The sequence below is a fragment of the Chrysemys picta genome, chromosome 4 (assembly GCF_011386835.1).
Source record: "Chrysemys picta bellii isolate R12L10 chromosome 4, ASM1138683v2, whole genome shotgun sequence".
NCBI lineage: Eukaryota > Metazoa > Chordata > Testudines > Emydidae > Chrysemys > Chrysemys picta.
Genome location: NC_088794.1, coordinates 12624726 through 12645372, shown reverse-complemented (window position 1 = coordinate 12645372; position 20647 = coordinate 12624726). Strand labels below are relative to the sequence as shown.

Here is a 20647-nt window from a genome sequence, read left to right as displayed (position 1 = left end):
GAGCAGCAGAGGAGAGAGGCTGTCGAAAGCAGGGACCTCACTCAGAACAGCCAGCAGGAGCAATCACACATGCCCGGAAGGCTCAGGGCTGCTGGGGATGGAGGCTGGAGAATGAGAATCCAGCACCCTATCCAGTGGCTGATTAGGGAAAGCGATGCTCTCAGCCACACACGAGCCCACAGGAGCCAGAACCCAGCGCAGCCATCCCCAGATCCCGATGAAGAGATTCTGCTCCATCGGGGTCTGATACCTGCTGTGCAGGGAGGGTGGAGTGCAGTGGGGGAGCCCCCCATGCAGCACGATTCACAGGCAGGGCTGGAGAGGGGAGCAGCTGAAATCACTCCTGTTATCAGAGCTCCCAAAACACAGGCCCGAGAGCCACTCTGGCGCAGGGAACAATGGGTCATTCACAGGGCAGAGCGCTCCTTGGTCTATCGCTCTGCATCTCTCTGCCCACACGCCCCTAGTAACAGCTCCACAAGGGGACTGGCAGCAGGGTACTGGAGGGCTCAGTTATTCCCCTGGAGCAGTGTCTGTTTTCACTTCCTGCCAGCCATTCGGTGCCCCACAAGGAGGGAGCAGCGTGGCCTGGAGAAGCCTGGTCTGCAGGGCAAAGGGCCACAAACTGCAGTACACATCACACTACACAACAGGCCAGCCTGGGTCTGTCCCCAGCACCTACATCAGGCCCTCTCTTTCCAAGAGCGTCATGTCTGCTGTCAGGAAGTGTGAGCAGTTACATCTGCCCCTCCACATCTCATTGGCTGGGGAAGCTATAGAAAGGCGGGAGGCACAGATCACAGGTATTTAACGCTCTGGGGCTCAGTGAAGGAGCCTGCATCCCCACAGTTACGCTGGAAGCCACCTCAGGCCCTCCCTAGCACACCTGGATGCACAGTTACCCAGGGCTCAGTAACTCAGCGGCAGAAGACTAGCCCAGCCAGGTCTCACTGTACAGTCCCACTAGAATCCATTCCCCAGCCAGTTAGCTTTTGCATTCAAAATACTGCAGCATTTATGTCAAGCTGAAGGAATTCACAGGCAAGTTCTCATGAAACACCAGGAAGGCTGCGACGCAAGCCATCAAGCTGAGACAGCACCACAACGCCTGGAAGCACTGGACACCCCACAGCTGTGGGTACCAAGGCCCATAGTTTGGCCTGCACAAGGCATTCTCCAGCTGCCATCAGAATCCAGGCACTAACCAGAGAGTTGTGCGTGAGCACACAACCCTGGTAGCCAGCCCCACCTCAGAACCAGCCTGATAAGGCTTGAGTTGCTCACCAAGGTTTGAACAGCCCACCCAAGTGATGAGAGGCAGAGGGGAAACAGGCGTGGGGGTGAGCGTCTGTGCCTTTGTTAAGAAAAAGGGTTTTCTAGTGGGTTCTCGGATTCTCCCCTTTTACAGCTGCTAAAGCCTGTGAGCGAATGTAAGGGACACGAGACCCAACACAAAGTGTGCTTATCACGTAGCAGAACCAGCAGGCCCAGTTCTTTCAGCATCACAAACCCATTTCCTTCCTGCCAAGGACTCAGCTAACAAATCAAACTGCTTCATGGGTCTCCTCCTCTGGGCACAAACCTGCCCTCACCATCCGGCTTGAGTCAGGGAACCCCAAGAACCCAGTAAGGACAAAGGACACAGCAAAAATCCATCCACCGTTTACAACAGCAAAATTTCTGTTCGGCTCCCAAGGATTTCAGCACAACCGACCATCACCTTACGATTTACAACAGCAAAGAGGAGAGAGTGCTCCAGGGAAGGGGAATGAGGCCACACAGGCAAAAGGCAAAGCCACATGGGCCACCAGGTCAGCAACAAGGAGGACTCAGGGCAGCTCAAATCCCGAGGAAAGAGCGTCTAACCAAGAACTATCACGAGAGGTGCACAGCTCTGGCCATTTATCATGAATCTCACTAATCTATTTGGGGATTTTTAAAAAGACTATTTGGTACTCAGGTGATTACGTGACAATCCCAGCCCCTAAGTTCCTGGCCCTCCTGGTTGTGGAGAAAAGCTTGATAACATGACCTCTGATGGCTCAAACACCTGACCCAACTCTGATTTTTTCAGTCTCGTGATTTTAAAATCACCCTCAAGATTTTTTGAGGCCCTACTCACGATTTTTCAAATGCTTGGAGTTGGCAAAACTGGTACACTTACCAGGCAACGCCTGCATGCCCCGGCCTTTCCCGACCACACGCTTTACATGGCATTTGCAGGAGAGTTGAGGAAGAAGCCCTTGGGAGAGGTATTTGATTAAGCAGAACTCACCAGCAAGCTTTCACCGCTCTGCAGTGCTGGCTGCCCACTGCATGGCACATCTGCTCAAATGAAGTTCTCTACTCCTGTCTCCTCATTGCCAGCTGAACAATACCCGCACAACATTCATCCGAGGGTGTACCAACAGAGCGTGCCAGCTCAGGCAGACTATGCTCAGAACTGTCTTGGTTTATAGGTGCTCCTGGGCTCAAGGCATAAAGCAAACAGCAAATGTCTTCTCCCTCTTCAACTGAGCAAGGGTCTAACTCTCAACACAAGGCATCCAGTTCACAGCCACCTCTCTACTGAGAGAAAAGCACCAACAGGTACCTCAAACTTCTCCTAAAAGAAGCTGCACAGCTTTGACTGCAATCCTGGAACCCAAAGTCTCTAAGGTGTCTCACTGGTCCTTGAGCAATTACAATTAGAGCCAGATACAATTAACAACAATTAATTTCTATTCCACCTCTGAAACAACCTGATGGAAGGTGAGCTAAAGGAACTAGCCAACATCACCTCTCCTTTGGGTCTAGTCAGCCAGGCGTAGCACTGAACAGGTATTTGTCAAATACACCCCCCTGTTTGGAAGAATGGAATGCAGCATTTAACCTGCATGGGCTTGCGAGACAGGTGGCTGCTCTCAAAGAAGAGGGATTTGATGAAAGCTGCTCCAGAGGGTGAAGCACATGAGCCCAGGAAACTATATAGACTTTGCCCTCAGGAGGAGTCACAGAAGTTGCTCCGAAGCAGGTTGGGATGGTCTGACCTCTAAGTGAAAGAAAGTTGCCTATTTCTGTGAGAGCCAATCAAACTGCTAACACAAAATCTCTGCAAAACCTGACCCAAGGGACCTTTACAGCACAACTCGAGGGACTAGGGACAAACTGAAATCGCCCATGTCTTTTAACTGCGTCGCATCTGACAGCATCTTGTGAGGCTTCTCTGCAGAAACTCTGATCTCTCAAGTTTTCCAGCTTGCAAAGGGTTGTAAATCCAATCAGCAAATTTCTAATCCTAAAAACCAATCAGGTACTTCCAGACCCTTTCACACAGAGACACCGGCAAGTTACTCAGGGACTCCTGCAGGACCACAGTAGTTAGACTTGGAAGGATGAGTCTTTGCTATTCCAGGCCTCTTCCCTATTGTACATTCTCTAGTGCTTCTAACAAAACCTGGGCTTCCTACACATGAGAAAGTTCTTCACCCCTCATCCCGTTGCTCATTCTCTGCACGTTCCTAACTGTGCCTCTGAGCAGGGAGCACTTCATGCAGGGAGCATTCAACTACAAGCTATTTTAGTTAAATTTACACTTTAAAAAAAGATTAAAGGATTGCTGCACCTCAACATGGCTCTCTCCAAACTGCATCCAGAAGGCTCAATCATCTCCAGTTTTCCTGTGTTCCCAAAAGTAGCCAAACAGCCACCCCCACCCCACCCCATTAACGGTGATAATACTCGCAGTGCCTTGCGTCTGAAGGCACTAAGCAGAGATTCTAAATCAATATAATTTTATTTGAAAATGTTCTCCTCTAGAAACATTTAAAATCTTTCTATACCTAGGAAGATTTGCCAACAGCATTGCCCATTTCTTGAAAAAAGGATACCCTCTCAAGATGCAGTTCTCAGATTCAACGTCTAGAGAAAGTTTCCAAATCTTGGCCGAAAGTTGAAGCACGAGGCGTTTTAACACTACATGGCAGGGAATGCTATCTTTTTTCCAGTACTGAGAGCCAGAGAGCATTCTAAGCATTTTCCATCCAAAGAATCCCAACAGGATTCAATTTCCTGAAACCATATGTTCCAAAAGAGAACGCTGCCAACATTATTCAGGAACAAAATACTCTTCATTGTTGAGCCCACCCAACGCAGGTGCTGCTGGCCCTGTGCTAACCCTCATACTGCAGTCACAAAATCTCAAGCAATTAGCAAAACAAAGGCACTAACATGTATGCGGCATCTCCTATTACAAGGCTGCAAAGCAGACACCAGGACCCACACAGATTAATTCCTCGTGACTGTCAGCTTTCCAAGCCAATCCAGTTTCAAACTGCTTCTCAATTGTGAACTGCTCAAGAGGTGACAAGTCTTCCTGCCACAATGACCCAAGGGTGGGGGGAGGCCTTCAAGTCTCTTGCATTCTGGGAAAGCAGCCAAGCAAATATTGGAGAGAGGTGGTTAGTAAAGATATTTATTACTCACTGCGAAGGCACAAACAAGGATACATCTCAGAATTCGTAGCCACTTTTACTCTGCTCAGATGCAAATCCTATGCTTTTCTGAGCAAAACTCTGCCCCGTTCTGGAAGTGGAAAAGTCTGGGCAGTATCAGATAATAAACACTCCAGGAATGCTGTGTTCTGTCATTCAGCTCAGCAGAAACCACCTCTATTAGGAACTGGAAGCTGCCACCGGGCTAGCAGCAGAGCTGAGCTCCAGAGCGCCACAGGGTAGGTCTGACAGCCAGTAGCTGACCCGGGCTGGGATGCTCGCTGCCATGTAGACATACCCACTGAGACCCCAGAGGCAGGCACAGAGCACATAGGCTGCATCACCACCAGTGTGAGCATAAATGATGTTCGACACTATTTTAACCAGAACGAATGAGCTAAGGAAAAAATGCCTCCCCTTTTGCTGGGTTCTGAGCCATTCGGCATTAGGCAGGAAGTGCAGCGTTGCCAACTCACCAGATTTTATACTTGGTGTTTTTCCAAAAGGCCCAGTTCTGCACGTCTCAATCTCGGGGTTTGTTTTTTAAGTCTCTAGCTGTTGTGGATGCAGAGGGAAGATCTCGAAAGGCTCAAACACCAGAAGGCAAACAGAGCCCAACATTAGTTATTTTTTTAAATTTCATGATCACTGCAGGGCCTGACTCATGATTCCTGAATGTCCAGGGTCAGCAACACTAGAAGGGCAGCAAACCACCCAGCTCTGAAGCAGGATTTCAGCCAAGTCCGGTGGCTGTTTGCCTGAGGGCCCTGCAGTTTCACACCAAGGTGCAGGCGAGCTCAGCAGAGGCCCTGCAGGCTGAATGGAGGGATAAGATCAAAGATCAGCGTAACCTGAGGTAGTTCCTTGATGCAGAACCGACACCAGTCAGGAAATGCATATTCCACAGCAGACAAAAAAGGGATGCCGGGGCCACTCCCTGCTGGGGCCTTTATTGTCTTTTGCCTCATTAGCAGAGTTTGCATTGACTGGAGAAACCAGACCTTTTGGCCTCTGTTTCACTCCCCCCTACTCCTGGGCCTCACCCAGATCCCTGTGCCCCCCAGGGTCAGGTTCACTGCAATCTCCCAACAGAACAGGCAGAGCCTCCTGGGCTTGCTGGAGCCAGGGTCTTTCCCCCCCAGACTGGGGCTGCACCGTGGGAGTGTGGCAGGAGAAGGCACAGGCCCACACGGCCATGGAAGGTGGCACCGGTGGCAAGTCTGAAAGGGAGGAAGCTGCCCTCCCCTCTCCCACCAACAGGGCGACTGTTAAGGGCCACCTGGCAGCACTCACTGGAAAGGGGCTCAGCTGCCCCTCAGGTCTCAGCTGCCTGTGATGGACAGGACTGGCTGGCAGCAGAACAGCCTGGGCTATCAGCCAGGAGGGAGGCAGGGCTCCCAAGTGTCTACTGGAGTCTCCTCCCCACTGCACGGTACTGGGCAGCTCCTGGGCTGCTCACTGCAGGAGAATCAGGAAGCCTCCTCCAGGCATCTGCAGCATCCCTAGAATCAGCTGCACACGAAAGTGGCAAACATGGCAACAAGCACTAACCTCACAGAAGAGTGGAGGGTACCAGGAGCCCAGTTTCCACGAGCAAGTGGGAAACAGGGCAGCCAAAATCCTTGCTTCAGTCTCAACTCCTCAGGGACAGGCACCGTACTCGCCCCAGGGGCGCACACAGCTCCGAGCACTGTCAGCACCGCACACCACAGCCGAGCATGAAGAGCTCCGTCTAGGCGAGGGGGACCATAGCGTACCTTCCTGTTGCTCTGGCTGCAGGAGAGTCCAAGAGCGCAGATCCCCACTCCAGCCCGAGTGCTCCAGGGACAGCAGAAAGTGCTGAGCAGAGCACTCAGAACTGGCAATGGGCCGTGCTGCAGCTGCTTTCAGCATCCCCATTCCCTGGGACAAACAGAGCTAGGAGCGGAGCAGGAACATTAGGCAAGAATGGAGCAGCTAACTCCAGGTCATGCTCCTAGCCCAGCCGGCCACTACCTCTGCCCTTGCTGGCACAGCCCAAGCCACCAGCTTTTGTGGAGCTGTTCGATCTACACCCCAACAATTCTAGGGGCCAGGACTGTCCCGTGCCCATACTCCCACGGGAGGAGCACCTGATTCGAGAAGCTCCAGGAAGGAGTCACCTCTGTCACCCCCTGCAGCCAGTCCTCTTTGCAGCTTTCGAGGACAAGCTCGAGATAAGGCTCTTGGTCGGCTGGGAATGGTGGGCTCCACTTCGGTCAGCGAGTTAGTCTACAATCGGTCAGCGAGTTAGTTTACAATCTTCAGGTACCACGCGTCCTTCTGCCACCAATTCCAGAGATCCACGTCCCAAGACAACGCACTGTCTGGCTTCCCTGGGATCTGGACTGTGTCCAACCCTCTGCTTGGGGGAGACAATTCCTATTGCTCCTACTGGCCTTGAGAGCAAACAAAAGCCAGGCGGAGCAGATGGAAAACAGACATCCTGAGAGTGGGCGCTTACCCGTCCAGCCACAGGAAGCGGGAAAGCAAAAGCCAGAGATGGCACTCGGGACAAATCAGTGGGCGGAAATGCTGCATCCCAGCTGGCTCCACACCTCCTCTCTCAGCACTACTGCACTTAGCTGCTGCTGCTCCTTGTAACCTGAAGGTTCATCTCAGGAAGCAAACTGAATAACCTCCCTAGCCCAGCACCGGGTCAGACCAATGGTCCATCTAGCCCAGTGTCCTGTCTCTGATAGTGGCCAACACCAAAGGCTTCAGAGGGAATGAACAGAACAGGGCACGTTATCAAGTGACACATCCCCTGTTGTCTAGTCCCAGCTTCTGGCAGTCAGAGGTTTAGGGACACCCAGAGCGTGGGGTTGCATCTCTGACCATCTTAGCTAATTACCAGTGATGGACCTATCCTCCATGAACTCAAATGGCCCCTTCTGCTGGTCAGTAATGTCACAAGTGGGGAGCAATCACTGCTGTCTCTCCGTTTCTAAGCAGTTCACTACCCCATTGCAGTCGGAAGACACACGCCGCTCTGAGAAGTGTGATCCCCTCCGAGACCCCAGCTCCTTCCCTCCACAACTGCAAAGCATATTTCCCTGTTCATGTCTCTGCATTTCTAGAGCATCACAGCCTCAAAGCACTCAGAAACATTAACTAATCCACTCTCAGCCAGGTAGGCCTGTATTACCCCATTTTACAGAGTCAGTGACTCACCGAAGGCCAGAGAGGGACTCGCCAATCCCCAGCCCCTACCAGAGAACTGACCTGCAGAGTGGCCCCGCAGGAAGCCCTGGGAGCGATGGGCTATAGCACACTGGATTCCTGGCCTTATTCCATCAGCAAGACAGTTTTGTTGTGTCAGCCATAACCCTCCCGCTCTCTGCACCTCCCGATCATAAGAATGGCCATACTGGGTCAGACCAAAGGTCCATCCAGCCCAGTATCCTGTCTTCAGACGGTGACCAATGCCAGGTGCCCCAGAGGGAGTGAACCTAACAGGTAATGATCACATGATCTCTCTCCTGCCATCCATCTCCACCCTCTGACAAACAGAGGCTAGGGACACCCTTCCTTACCCATCCTGGCTAATAGCCATTAATGGACAACCTCCATTAATTTATCCAGGTCCCTTTTAAACCCTGTTATAGTCCTAGCCTTCACAACCTCCTCGTCAGTGACCACAGGGGCAGCCTAGAGCTGGATTCCGAATGGCACTGAAATGGCTCTCCAGGTCCACGACATGCTCTCAGCAGCACAGGGCCTATGGCCAGAGACCAGCTCAGCTAGTGGCACCGATGTGGACAGAACCATGATCGCCAAGTGCATCATCCCAAATACATACAGTAACAGCAACAGGGGGGGATATGATTGCTCTCTTTAAATATATCAGAGGAATAAATACCAGGGAGGGAGAGGAATTATTCCAGCTCAGTACTAATGTGGACACGAGAACGAATGGATATAAACTGGCCGTGGGGAATTTTAGGCTTGAAATTAGACGAAGGTTTCTAACCATCAGAGGGGTGAAATATTGGAACAGCCTTCCGAGGGAAACGGTGGGGGCGAAGGACCTGTCTGGCTTTAAGATTAAACTAGTTAAGTTTATGGAGGGAATGGTTAATGGGATAACGTGATTTTAGTCAAATGAACAGCGTGCCATCACTGGTAAATAGTATCAATGGCCAATGAGGGTCTGGCTGGAGAATCTTGCCTACATGCTCGGGGTTCTACTGATCGCCATATTTGGGGTCGGGAAGGAATTTTCCTCCAGGGTAGATTGGCAGAGGCCCTGGAGGTTTTTCGCCTTCCTCCGCAGCATGGGGCAGGGGTCACTAGCTGGAGGATCCTCTGCTACTTGAAGTCTCTAAACCACAGGATTTGGGGACTTCAACTGCAGAGTCAAGGGAAAGGGTTGGGACGGCTTTGTGGCCTGCATCATGCGGGAGGTCAGACTAGATGATCATAATGGTCCCTTCTGACCTTAAAGTCTATGAGCAGCTTCCCGTTTGGGGAGCCCAGGAGTCCCCTGAAACCTGAGACACCCTGACAGGGATGGCCCATGCAGCTCTTTCCCCTCTAGCTAGACTGTGCCTTCCTTTGCGGTGGCAGATGGGACAGCGGACAATGCAAACATCATTGTTCAGATATAAACAGATGCAGGGGCTGCCCTTCCTGGCCAGCCTGCTGCCTGCCCATCACCCCCCTCCTCCCCTCCCTGGAGCCGAGAATGAGCTGTGGCAGGAGCTCTCGCTGTTAGCAGGGGCTCGCAGAATCCCAGCGAGGTGGTGCATGTTCAGATGGGCTGTGATCATTTTCAACTAGCAGCAGAGGAAGGGCCTACACAGCAACTCGCACCCTGGGCCAGGCACAAGGGGTGCAGGGCCTACGAGCCGCACATCTGAGCGCACAGCATGAGCGACGGCAGACACAGTGCAAGGGCTGACAGCCTGTCCGTGCCAGGGAGAAGAGCACGCGCATTTCATCCTCAGCTTAATGGGAAACTGGGGGAGCCTCCTACACACAAGTGCCAGATGAGTGAGTGGGGGGGGGGGGAGGAGTGAGGGAGAGAAACGTACAACCATAAACTGGCTATGCAGAGAGATACAGACACAGCTTTGCCCATCAAATTACATGCGACTTACAAGGGAAGCGACAGTTCCCATGCCAGCTTCATTTCTCCATGCAGGTGAAGGAGGGTCTGACTGGCAGAGGGCATAATCTTGTATTTCTCACCCCTGCAAAGGTTTCTTTAACAAGCTGGTTTTTTTTTTTAAACCATACATCTTGGTTCGCATCCCCTCTGGTTTTGCCCATCAAGGAGCTGATCCCTGCGAATCAAGAGGAGCCAGGATTGCTAGTCAGGCTGTTTTGTGCCCCTCTTTAACCCAAACTCCTGAGAAAGGGTGGGCAAAAAGCTCTGAACAATTCATCAGCCCCAGTCCACAGCTCAGGGCCCAGAAAACTCCTCCTCCCAAGGAGCCTCCAGCAAAAACACAGCAGACAAGACTTGCTGTCCCTGAAGTTCCTTAGGTAAAACCAAGCAGGTTTTAAATAACCTTTCGGGCCATCTTCATGGGTCAGAGTGGAACAGGCATGAGCCCAGCGATGCCTGCTCTCCTTCACCTTCCAGAGGTGACAAATGTTCAACTTTACCTCAAAATAGCAAAGCCTGCCCATAAATAGTCTTCCGGCGTAGAGATCCTCCCTAGCTCGGAGCCTGGCGAGATGCGGACACAAGGGAGAGTGACTCACCTAGGACAGCTGGTGGGCTCAAGCCGGTTTCTGCTTATTCCCTCTGCTCCTCCCCAGGGCTCATCTGCTGTAGATTCCCCGTCCCTCTGCCCCAGCCTGGCCTCGAGAGGCTGGTTACTCTGCCGGCTGCTCAAGTGCTTCAAATAAAACAGAAATACGAGGAATTCTCACTACAGCCAGACCTGTGTGAATGAGCCTTCTAGGAACTCAGCCAAACACCACGAGATGACGAGTCAGACCTCTGCAGCCTGAGCACCAGCGCACACGACTGACACCCTGCCCTCAATCTCCTACTACCCCGCACATTGTGTGGGGAGGGCTTGGGGCAGGAGGGCAGAGGTAGGCTGCTGAATACCAGCCTGGCAGGCAGGTATGTGCCTTGCCTTCCCTGCCTTGCACCCGGCTGTATGTTTTACAGGCAAAAGGAGGAGACGGGTCATGGTGAAGTGCAGCGGTGAGAGGAACCAATTGCCAGGTGTCTGACACCTGGCCCCCCTCTCTTTTAGGGCCCAACCCAAGCCCTGTTAAAGTCAACAGGAGTCCTCTTCCACTGAATTCAACAGGCTTTGGATCACGTCTCCAGTCCCTACAGACGTTCAAAGCGGTGACATACAAGGTACCGCATCTCCAGTCTGACCCTGAGCAGAGAACCCCACAGGGATGCTGCTCAGCTCCCGGAAGAGCAGTCTACAGGCTCTGCCTTTCCTCTCCATGATGTACAACCCAACGAACTGCCTGTGCAGCCAGTCACACTCAGCTCCACTGGTCAGGGAGCAGCTCAGAGTTGTCAGCACTGGGATTCACGTGATCTGTACCGCCCCTGTGTGGAGCTAGGGTGGGGATAGAGTCCCTGAGCCCCTCACTCTCAACCACAGCAAGTTGCGGATGGGAGGGCCCAGGTATTCTATGGTCTGGAGATAAAATTCTGAAGACAAAGAGTCACTTGTATCCATGCTTAGGGAGCAGCAGACAGGCAGCTTCACTCCGCAGTTTACCGCTAACGTGCCCACTGAACCAAGACAGCCCCAGCTCCGCAGAGAGACCAGTGCTGCACTCTGGCTCCTCACGCTCCTCTGGCACCCACGGGCAATACACAGTGAACTTGCTTAGACCTGCGGTGGAACCCCAGGTGACACCTTCCCTCCTCTGGCCAATGCAGATCTGGGTTCCAGCTCCGGCAGAGAATCCAGGCCTCTCAGCTGATCGAGAGCTGGCAGCAGTGGAAAATGGGAAACTGACTGACTGGGGAAAATCATTCTTCACCTGAACCCCAGCCAGCTCTTACTGCACGGCTGACCAGGGTGGCATGCACAGGGTGTGGGGCAGTTACAGGAGGCCCCGGACACCCCTCATACAGACCTGCCCACACCTGGGCTTTGCTCTCAGCTGCAAGTGCTACTGGCTCTCCCAAATGGATGCGCTGAAGCCAGCAGAGACTTTGCTCCCAGACTGACATCTAGGAGGAGACGACATCAGCTCGGGGAGCAAGGCAAGTGCAGGGTGGCTTGCAGCAGGTCTGGGGAGCTAGTGGAGGAGGGGGTGCACTTTGTGATGGCATTTACATGCAACAGGGCAGCTACAACTGAGGGCCCCAACAAGCAGAGATTTTATACTTACCTCCTGGCCACTGAGGAAGGTGTTCAACAGTAAAACACAATCACTACTGATAAAATTCACAGATGACACAAAGATTGACAGCGTGGTCAATAACGAGGAGGACAGGCTGCCATACAGAGCCACCCAGATCGCTTGGTAAGCTGAGCCACCAACACAAAACACATTTAATACAGTCAAATACAAAGTGATACATCCAGGAAAGCAGGCCACACCTGCCGAACGAGGGAGTATCCTGGAAATAGACAGCTCTGAAAAGGATCCAGTCTCAGAACGGACACTCAGTGAGAGTTCCCAGTGCGATGCTGTTGCCAAAAAAGGCTAATGCAATCTTTGGACTGGTGGAGCAAGTAGGTGTAGGAATAGGGAGGTGATTTCACCTCTGAATATGGCACTGATGAGACTGATACAGGCATCCAGCACTGGTGTCCCCATTTCTAAAAGGATGTTGAAAAAATGGAGAGGGTCCAGAAAACAGCCTCAAAAATTATTCAAGGCTGGAAAAAATGCCTGACAGCGAGGGACATAAAGAGTTCCATCTGTTTAGCTTATCAGAAAGAATACTGAGAGGTAACTTGGTCACCATGTGTCTGTACCTACATGGGGAAAAGTTCCAGGTACTAAGGGACTCTTTAAGGGAGAAAGGCCGAACAAAAGCTAACAGCTGGACATTATTCAAATTGGAAATAAGACCCCAGTTTTTAACATGGAGGGTGATCAACCACGGGAACAAGCTCCTCAGGGACATGGTGGATTCTCCATCTCTTAACGTCTTCAGCTCCAGACTGTCTGCCTTTCTGGAAGAGATGCTTTAGCCAAACACAAGTTATTAGAGCATAAGCTTTCGTGGGCTACTGCCCACTTCTTCGGATCCGAAGAAGTGGGCAGTAGCCCACGAAAATTTATGCTCTAATAAATTTGTTAGTCTCTAAGGTGCCACAAGTACTCCTGTTCTTTCTGCGGATAAAGACTAACACGGCTGCTACTCTGAAACAAGTTATTAGGCTCTATACAGGGGTAACTGGGTGAAATTTAATGGCTTGTGTTATACAGGAGGTCAAACTGGATGATCTAATGGTTTCTTCAGGCCCTGAACTCTACGAATCTGACTCCAAACAAATGGAATTCCATGTGTTCCTGAGCTGTGAAGAATTGTTTCCACTGCAGCCATATCACGGCACCAGCCTTGGGAGCCAAACACCGAGGGCCACCAGGAGAATGGGCTGCAAGCTCACACTGCATTTGGGGGAATCAGCGTGTCAGGGGTTACCGCAGCAGAGTTTAGCACAGGTAGGAGATTAAGGGGTTTGAAAGCCATTCAGTATGTGCCCCTGTCCTAACTTCAGCACTGACAAGAGACCAGCGTGAACCCTCTCTTCAGAGGGCTTGCAAACAGCTGGTTGGTTACTTCAACAGCACACGCTGAAACAAGGGATTTTGCACTTTGCAGCCTTCCCCACCCCAGAGAGCAGAACTCAGCTGGGGCCGGGGACCCACAACTGTGGCTTGTCAATATCTACCAATGGCATTTACACATGGTTTAAAAATCACAACCAATTCAGGGCAGCTACACAGCTGGTGCATGTTCAGTGCCCAGCAGAAAAGGGTTTTCCCTCAAGGGCCTCTGGGCACCACCGTAATGACACAGCCACCACAATAGCTATGGACTAATCCCTGCCCTTGGGGAACAGCAGTGCGACTGGTGTACACAGCACAATTAATTCCCCAGCAGAAAGCTGCACCGACACTCTGTTAGGGCTGTAAATGAGATTGTTATAACGTCACAGGGACAAAACCCAAACAAGCCTGAGAGCTGAAAAATGAAGCTTCAATATCCCTACTCCATGGTTCTCAGCTCCTCTTCGCTCCCGCCACACCCCAGCCTGAACGCCCTCTGGAAACACAAGGCCCCCCCTCTTCCCTGGCTTAATTTAGTGGAGGATGAGAACACTTTGATAACCTCATAGTATTATTAGCCAACTCCAACAGGCCAAGCATTTTCTGGATTCAGATGCCAGATTTTCTGGAAAACATCACTAGGTTGGGAGAAGTCCAGGGTTGTGAGTTCAATCCTTGAGGGGGTCATTTAGGGATCTGGGGCCAAAATCTGTTTCGGGGATTGGTCCTGCTTTGAGCAGGAGGTGGGACTAGATGACCTCCTGAGGTCCCTTCCAACCCTGATATTCTAGGAGTCTATGAAGTGAGACTGGAAGCTTTATTAGCTCACCCAGCCCTTCCCACAGGTCCAGTTCAGGCTTGTTCCCTTTCGTAGGTTTCCTGGAGATGTGTCCAGCCTGGTTCTGAATATCCCAAGGAAAGGGGTTTCCCACTGCCCCCGGGACACACCTCTGCCCCTGCTAACACAGACTCACTGGCAGGGAGCCCCGATATTCAGCTTTGAATTTCCCTTTCCCACCCCCCTCTCATTGCCAGTTCAGCTCCTTGTACCACCCGCAAGGATTTCTCTGGCTCCTCAATGCGCACACCCTCCGCCCGTCCCAGCCCACTTCCCCATTACTCATCTGTTGTGCAAGCTCCAAGCCAGGCATGTTGCGCTCAGCATTTCCCCACCAACAAACCCCTCTAGCCCCAACCATCCTGCAGTTCTTTTCTGAGCTCACTCCTATCTCCTGCTAGTGAGGGGGGTGCACAGAGATGGGCACAGCACCCCAGGGCAGCAACAGCCATCTTGCAGGGAGCAGGTCTTCCTGCTCCAGGATGACAGGCAGTCGTGTTGTGCTGCATCTCACTCATCAGCTGCCCCACACCCCACCACCTGCTGAGATTTCCTGCAGCACCTCTCCACCCCAGAGTCTCTCTTCCTCACCTCTGTTAGCTGGGAGATCCCCAAGCTGAAGCCGCAATTCCCCACCCACATCTCCTTTCTCTTCACAACCCTTTACTCTGTCCCTGGCCTCATGGCTGTCTGCAGCACCCGCCATTTATCATTAACACGCTGCTCACTACATCTTCTTGACCCTCAAAGATGCCACAGAATCTCACTCCCCTCCCCAGCTCGAAGCAGAACCTTCTGCTCCCTCCACCCCAGCAGGATTAACCCAGCCCATTATGAGCACCCCTAAGATTAGGGTCCCTGCTGTCCCAAGAGTCCCGTTTACTGTCAGGACACTTTCATACACCAAACCTGCCCTTCCTAGCTCCCGCACCTGTCCTTCGCTTCACTATGGCAAGCAGCCCCTCCTGCTCCCTGCCTCATTACTCCCACCCTCCCTGACTGCCATTCCAGCTAACACCTCCGCACGGTCTCTGAAGACATGGCTGTGACTCTAAGGGGATTAATACCTAACAGTTCAGGAATGGAACTGAAACCACAACTTGCCAGCAACACAGCCACTGGGGGGCCAGTTCACGGAGCCGCTAGCTCAGCTTTTCAGAATCCAGCCACAAAAGTCTTCCTGGTTCATGTTACCGGCACATACACAGTTAATGCAACGATCTGATTTGCCATGGCACCCAATCCGGACTCCTCTCACACACAGAGATTTAGAGTGTCAGAGACAGCAGAGGGTTTGCAATGACCAAAACCAAGAATCCATATGCCATGGACCACCTGCCCAGAACTGCTGAGAAGCTGTCACAACTTCACCTTGCACCACTGCAGTACTCAGAAGCAGCTTCCCCAAAACCCTTCGCCCTGATCTCACTCCAGTCTCCTGCCATGAAAGAGGGAAGGGAAAAGATTCTGCACTAATAGTGACCTACAGTATGAAAATCAAACTCAGCAGACATCTGCTTTCTGCAAACACAGTATGACAATCTCCTGGGCAGGGCATGTCACATGGGCCAGGGGAAAAATTCAAGGACTGAGACAAAACAGAAGAGAAAAAAACAAGAGCAGAAACAGTTCTCACCTGTGGGATGATATGGGCAGGTTTAAGCTAATCCATCATACCCCAAGAGAGGCCAGTAGTAAGGATCACACGCAAGCGTTTGTTCCATGTGCTGTTCCTCTGCCCCCGTACTGCAGCATACCACACAGAGCCTGGTTGGAGCGGCAGCCCCTACAGCATGCATCAGCAGGATGGAACATGCCAGCAGCCGGCTTGCCAAGCCTGCAAAAGCCAAACAATGACTGCATGTTTCTCGTTTTCAGACTCATCGGCATGAGACACCAGCATCCACTGCACCATGAAAGTCTCAGGAGCACTTTTGCTTCTGCCAAAGCCAAGTTCTAGGGCTGGTTAACATACTAGGGCTCAGGAAAGGGGCTGACCACTCCATCTTCCACAAGGCAGAGGGCAAACAGCTGGGGCTGGCAAGAGCAGAGAACTGCTACACTGAGCATGTGGTGAGGTGGGGACTCAACCAGCTGCCTTCCCCCCACCATCACATAGGGCACAGACACTATCCCCAGTCCCTGGTCCCTATGGGAGCCACTGTCCTGTTCTGCTCCCTCACCGTCATCCACCTACCAGCTGAAAGGCAAGGCAAGAAACAGAGATGCCATCAGTTAGACCGGAGTCACAAGGCTGCAACGTGGCATCTCCTGGCAGCAATGGATCTGCACCCCAGCCTCTCACTCCAGAGATGGACATGACCCACACCGCCGAGAGAGGCCAGCACCTTGGCCCCCGGCCACTCGCAGCTGTTAACCCCACAGATGTGGGTCCTTGAGGGGACATGGGGGAGGTAGCAACACCACCTTTGATCTGGGTGAAATTGAAAAGCGAAACCTGCCAATATACTGAGACTGTCACCAAGCGGAGGGGCCCCACGCCAGCTAATCACTGGGTCTGTGCCACGTGCTAGGGGAGTTAAGACAGGCACTAGAATAACACCGCTCAGAGCTTCGTATGCTGCTGCTCCCCTTGTTCACACGGCCCTGGGGGAGGATCAGCGAGGTCGGTGCATTCCCCTCTCCAGGGTCAGCAGAAGGCAGCGTTCAAGTTCAGCCAGTAACCCAGGCATTAGCACCCCCTTGGGATAGGCAGGAAGTGAATATGCAGAAACCATGGAGCCAAAGCAGCTATGACAAGGAGTCTACAGGCCCGTCTGCCTTGACACTGCCCCAGACCCACCCCAGGAAACATCCACAGGCACAGACGCTGGGGTAGCAAAATAATACAACCCCCCAGCCACTGGTGACGCCACAAATACAAGGTACAAAGTCAATTCCAAGCCCCAAAGAGGGTCTCAAAATCCTGTCATCCTAGGAACTGACAAGACTGGCCCAGACCGTGCTTTGCCCCAGTGCCCAACTGAGGATGCTCCAGAGGAAGGGCTGAGACAGCCTGTAACAAATAATTACAGAATAACCTGCCAGGAGTGGCACTTTCCGCCTGTACCAGCTGCGTTCTGGTGACCGCCCATCGCATTTAATGCTCCCCGTTATATAACAAAGGGCCAGATTGCCACAGCTGGGTCCTAAACAAACATACTTACAGTCAGCCTGCTGCGTGGGCTGGTTTTTCTTTTTCCCCAGGCACATTTAAAGAAAAGAAGCCCAGATCCTTCAGCGAGAACTACAGCACTCCTGCGCCCTCGGATCCTGTCCTAACGCTAATGTCCAATGCCCCACACATCTACCAAGAATTAACTGCCTATGCTTCTAGCCCGCCCCACAAGGTGGGACAGTGTTCGCAGGGGTCAGTATAAAACAACCTGTGTTTGTGCAGTGCCCAGACTCGGATTCTGACTGGGGCCTCTGGACGTCACCACATGACAAAGAGGTGATTTTTGAGGAGAAACTGAGGCTCACAAAAGGGATGTGACCTGCCCAAGGTCACACAGGCAACCAGGAATAGGACCCAGGAGCCCTGACTCCCAACATCCTGCTCTAACTACAGGCCTTTCATTTGGCTTCACATCCTTGAATCTGGCCCCCAGACTTTACCCTATGGGCATCTCGGAAGTCACCCATCTTCTCCTCACTCCTTCCCGACGCTCCCAAAAAACAGCCCACGTGTGGTGAACCGTTCCCTCAGAGGAGGTGAGAAACAGGAAACCTCAGCCATTCAGCAGGGCAAACCCATCACTCACAAGGCATAATTAAGTACCTGTTTGGACACGTTCAGTTTAACACACCGTCTCGTTATACCAGTTTCTTCCTCAGATAAGCTACTAGCAACACAATCCTCCCAGAATAAGAGAGAAACCAGCTCACCAGGCATCACCCTGAGCGCAAATAAGGTGCCACTAAACCCATGAGCCAGCTACACTTACAAAGGACATTTCACTGCTATTTGTACAAACCATTTCAACAGTGCTTCTTCCAGGAAGGCAAGAGCCGGTCATTACAGGATGTCCCGGCACCCCACCCCGATGCTAACCCACACCCATCACCAGGGTCTCTCACCCTGAGCCACGATTGCATTCTCTTTGCAAAAGAGGGCAAGCACTGAACAGGCCAAGAAGTAATCCAATGCAGTCCTGAGATCTCTCCTCCGGGGCAGCCAAGTCCAGAGCAACCTGAGACTAGGGCTTTCACCTGCAGAGCCATCTGCCATCTGGGCCCGTGCTCGGTGGGCTGGGACTCAGTGCAAGGCCTGGCTCGGAACTCCCGGCAGAGCCCGTCTGCCATTCCATCAACTTGGTCTCTTCTGGGAAAACCCAGAATTTCCCCCTTTGCTTCTTTCCCCCTTGGCTGAGGGAGTTCGCAGAGGAGAATTCTGCACATACCTTCTGCAGCTCCCAGGGTTTCTCCTGCTGGGGGGTTTAACAGCCAGGGCTCTCCTTAGGAGGAAGTGACTGAGGGCACTAGTCAGGGACTCTGGAGACATGCTTTCACTTTCCTGCTCTACCACAGACTCCCTGAGGGATCCTGGGCAAGTCACTTGGCCTCTCGCTACACGATGGGGATAACAGCCCTGCCCTGCCTCACTGCTGTTGAGGAAAAGTACATTGCAGGCCAAGACACTCGGATATTATGGTAAAGAGACCCAGTCAGCGTCAGGACAGAGACCGCAACGCCTGCGCAAAAATAAAAGTAAAGACAAAGCAGTGGCAAATGTGACTCTGCAGGCTCCAGGACAGCAAGAACTTCTCCAACTGACAAAGTCAGGAAGAAACTTCCCCAATGGGCAGGTTTTTCTAGAATTGTCCACTAGGGAGTTTCTTGCACCTTCCTCTGAAGCAGCCAATTCTGGTCCCTGTCAGACACAGGAGACTGGATTAGGAGGCACTATGGGCTGATCCAGTCTACTAGTTCCCATGTTCCTAACATCGTTCAGCATAAGACAAGACATTAACAAAGCGTTAGATTCATCTCCAGTGGGCACCACAGCCTCTGTTTGCAGAATGCACTTCCCCAGAACAGTCAAGTTTCCCTTTCCCCACAGTGCTGCAAGTCCAACCTGCTAAAACAGCATTTTGCCTCCATTAAATTGTGTTAAAGAAACAGCAGTCTAGTGTTCAGGGGCACCTCTACCTCAGAGAAGCATGGAGTCAGACTGCAGCAGGCACACACAAAAATTTTTTTCCTTCGGGATCACACCAGGTTGTTGAGACACCATTTAAAAACCTTATTCAACATTTTCCCTTTGTTTCTGTATTAGAAAACGCTCTATTGTCATCCCCTCCAAAACACAATGGAAGGTCACGAGACAACATTACTACATTTCCTGGTTTGGCTGTGAAAACTTCAAAACACTGAAAACAAAAAAAGTATCTACAATTGAGACACTTTGATTCCTCTCCATACCAGGCCTGTTCTGAACAGCAGAGCCTGCACAGATATTTAATGTGAAGAGCTGTCTACCCTTCCCTGCGCACAATCCCCAAAACGCTGTTCTCCCATCTTCTCCTAATCCATCGAGATAGACATTGCCACTGATAAATCTGCCATGTCTTTGCATTTAAGAAATTCTTTGGGAGACTCCAAGAGATTCTCCCATTGGCACATTCCTCTTGCTTTAAATGTTCATTCACTGGAATGAGAACATCAAAGGAATCAAGACTTAGTCTGGGATATTGATTTTACCAGATTAGGAAATGCCAAGGCAAAGCCAAAACCACTGATTCAGGGACATACAGAATCCCGACCTTTACTCCTAATTCTAGCACCTCAAAACTGAAACCTGAACAAAAAGGAATTGAATCTGAAAAGTTCATGCCCCATTAGGCAGAAACTGCGGCTGCCTCGCTGGCTGTCCATCTGCTTATTCAAAACCACACATGAAGCTGGCACAGTAACAGGGCATAGCACTCCCATGCAGAGCGCTATGTCTGGCTGCAAAGTCAGGACTCTGAGACCTGATTAAATGCCACACACAGTAAAGAAAGTCTCAGAACAACATAACAAATCCTGTTTAGCCCTTGCAAAGCACTGTCGCGCCACACATCCACGTACCTAGTGTGAGCCCATCACCAGGGTATCTGGACACTAGATGACCATTAACTCGCCCAATTCCCAGATCAGCTGGGAAACAGAGGCGCAGCATTTGGGAGCTGCTGGCTGCAGTCACAGTGGACAGGACCCTGCTCCAATAGAAAAGCAACTAAACCAGAGACTAACCTGGGACTGGTCTTGTTCCGAACTCTGGACACCCCTGTTGCAGTTCCCAAAAAGCTCCACGCTCCCTGACTGGCAGCACGTAACTCACGCCAGCGCATCAAACCCAATGCCTGCACAGGCTGCGACCCGAAGAGTCTGGTTGCTCAGTCCCATCTGTCTGCCCCCGACCTCCGGCTGCTGTGCAGGCCAGCGCTCTCCCGCGGAGAGGGATAGGAACCAGGGGTGACTCACTCCCAGAGTGAGGGAGGAGGATTTGTTTAGCCTGGTTCCACCCCCACCCCACCGCGTAAGCAGCCCTGTAATTATAACTCAATGGGAAGGGGAGACAGCTTCCCTCCCACAGGCATCTCTGCTGCCC

At 51.9% G+C, this 20647-nt stretch overlaps 1 protein-coding gene across 8 annotated transcripts in view; it reads right to left on the bottom strand.

Moving 5' to 3' along the window:
- DENND2C (DENN domain containing 2C) overlaps positions 1 to 20647 on the bottom strand; it is a 51428-nt gene that overhangs the window by 29682 nt on the left and 1099 nt on the right. For 2 of the 8 annotated variants that reach the window (XM_005294922.5, XM_065591403.1), the window contains exon 1: positions 20290 to 20488. The exons of 1 other annotated variant lie outside the window; for it this stretch is intronic. The gene's annotated coding sequence lies outside the window, so the exon portion shown is untranslated. Of the gene's footprint in view, positions 1 to 4209; positions 4321 to 10202; positions 10340 to 15688; positions 15890 to 20289; positions 20489 to 20647 lie in introns of those variants that run through there. 5 more of the 8 variants (XM_024108273.3, XM_042852636.2, XM_065591400.1 and 2 more) reach the window with 5 other exon arrangements.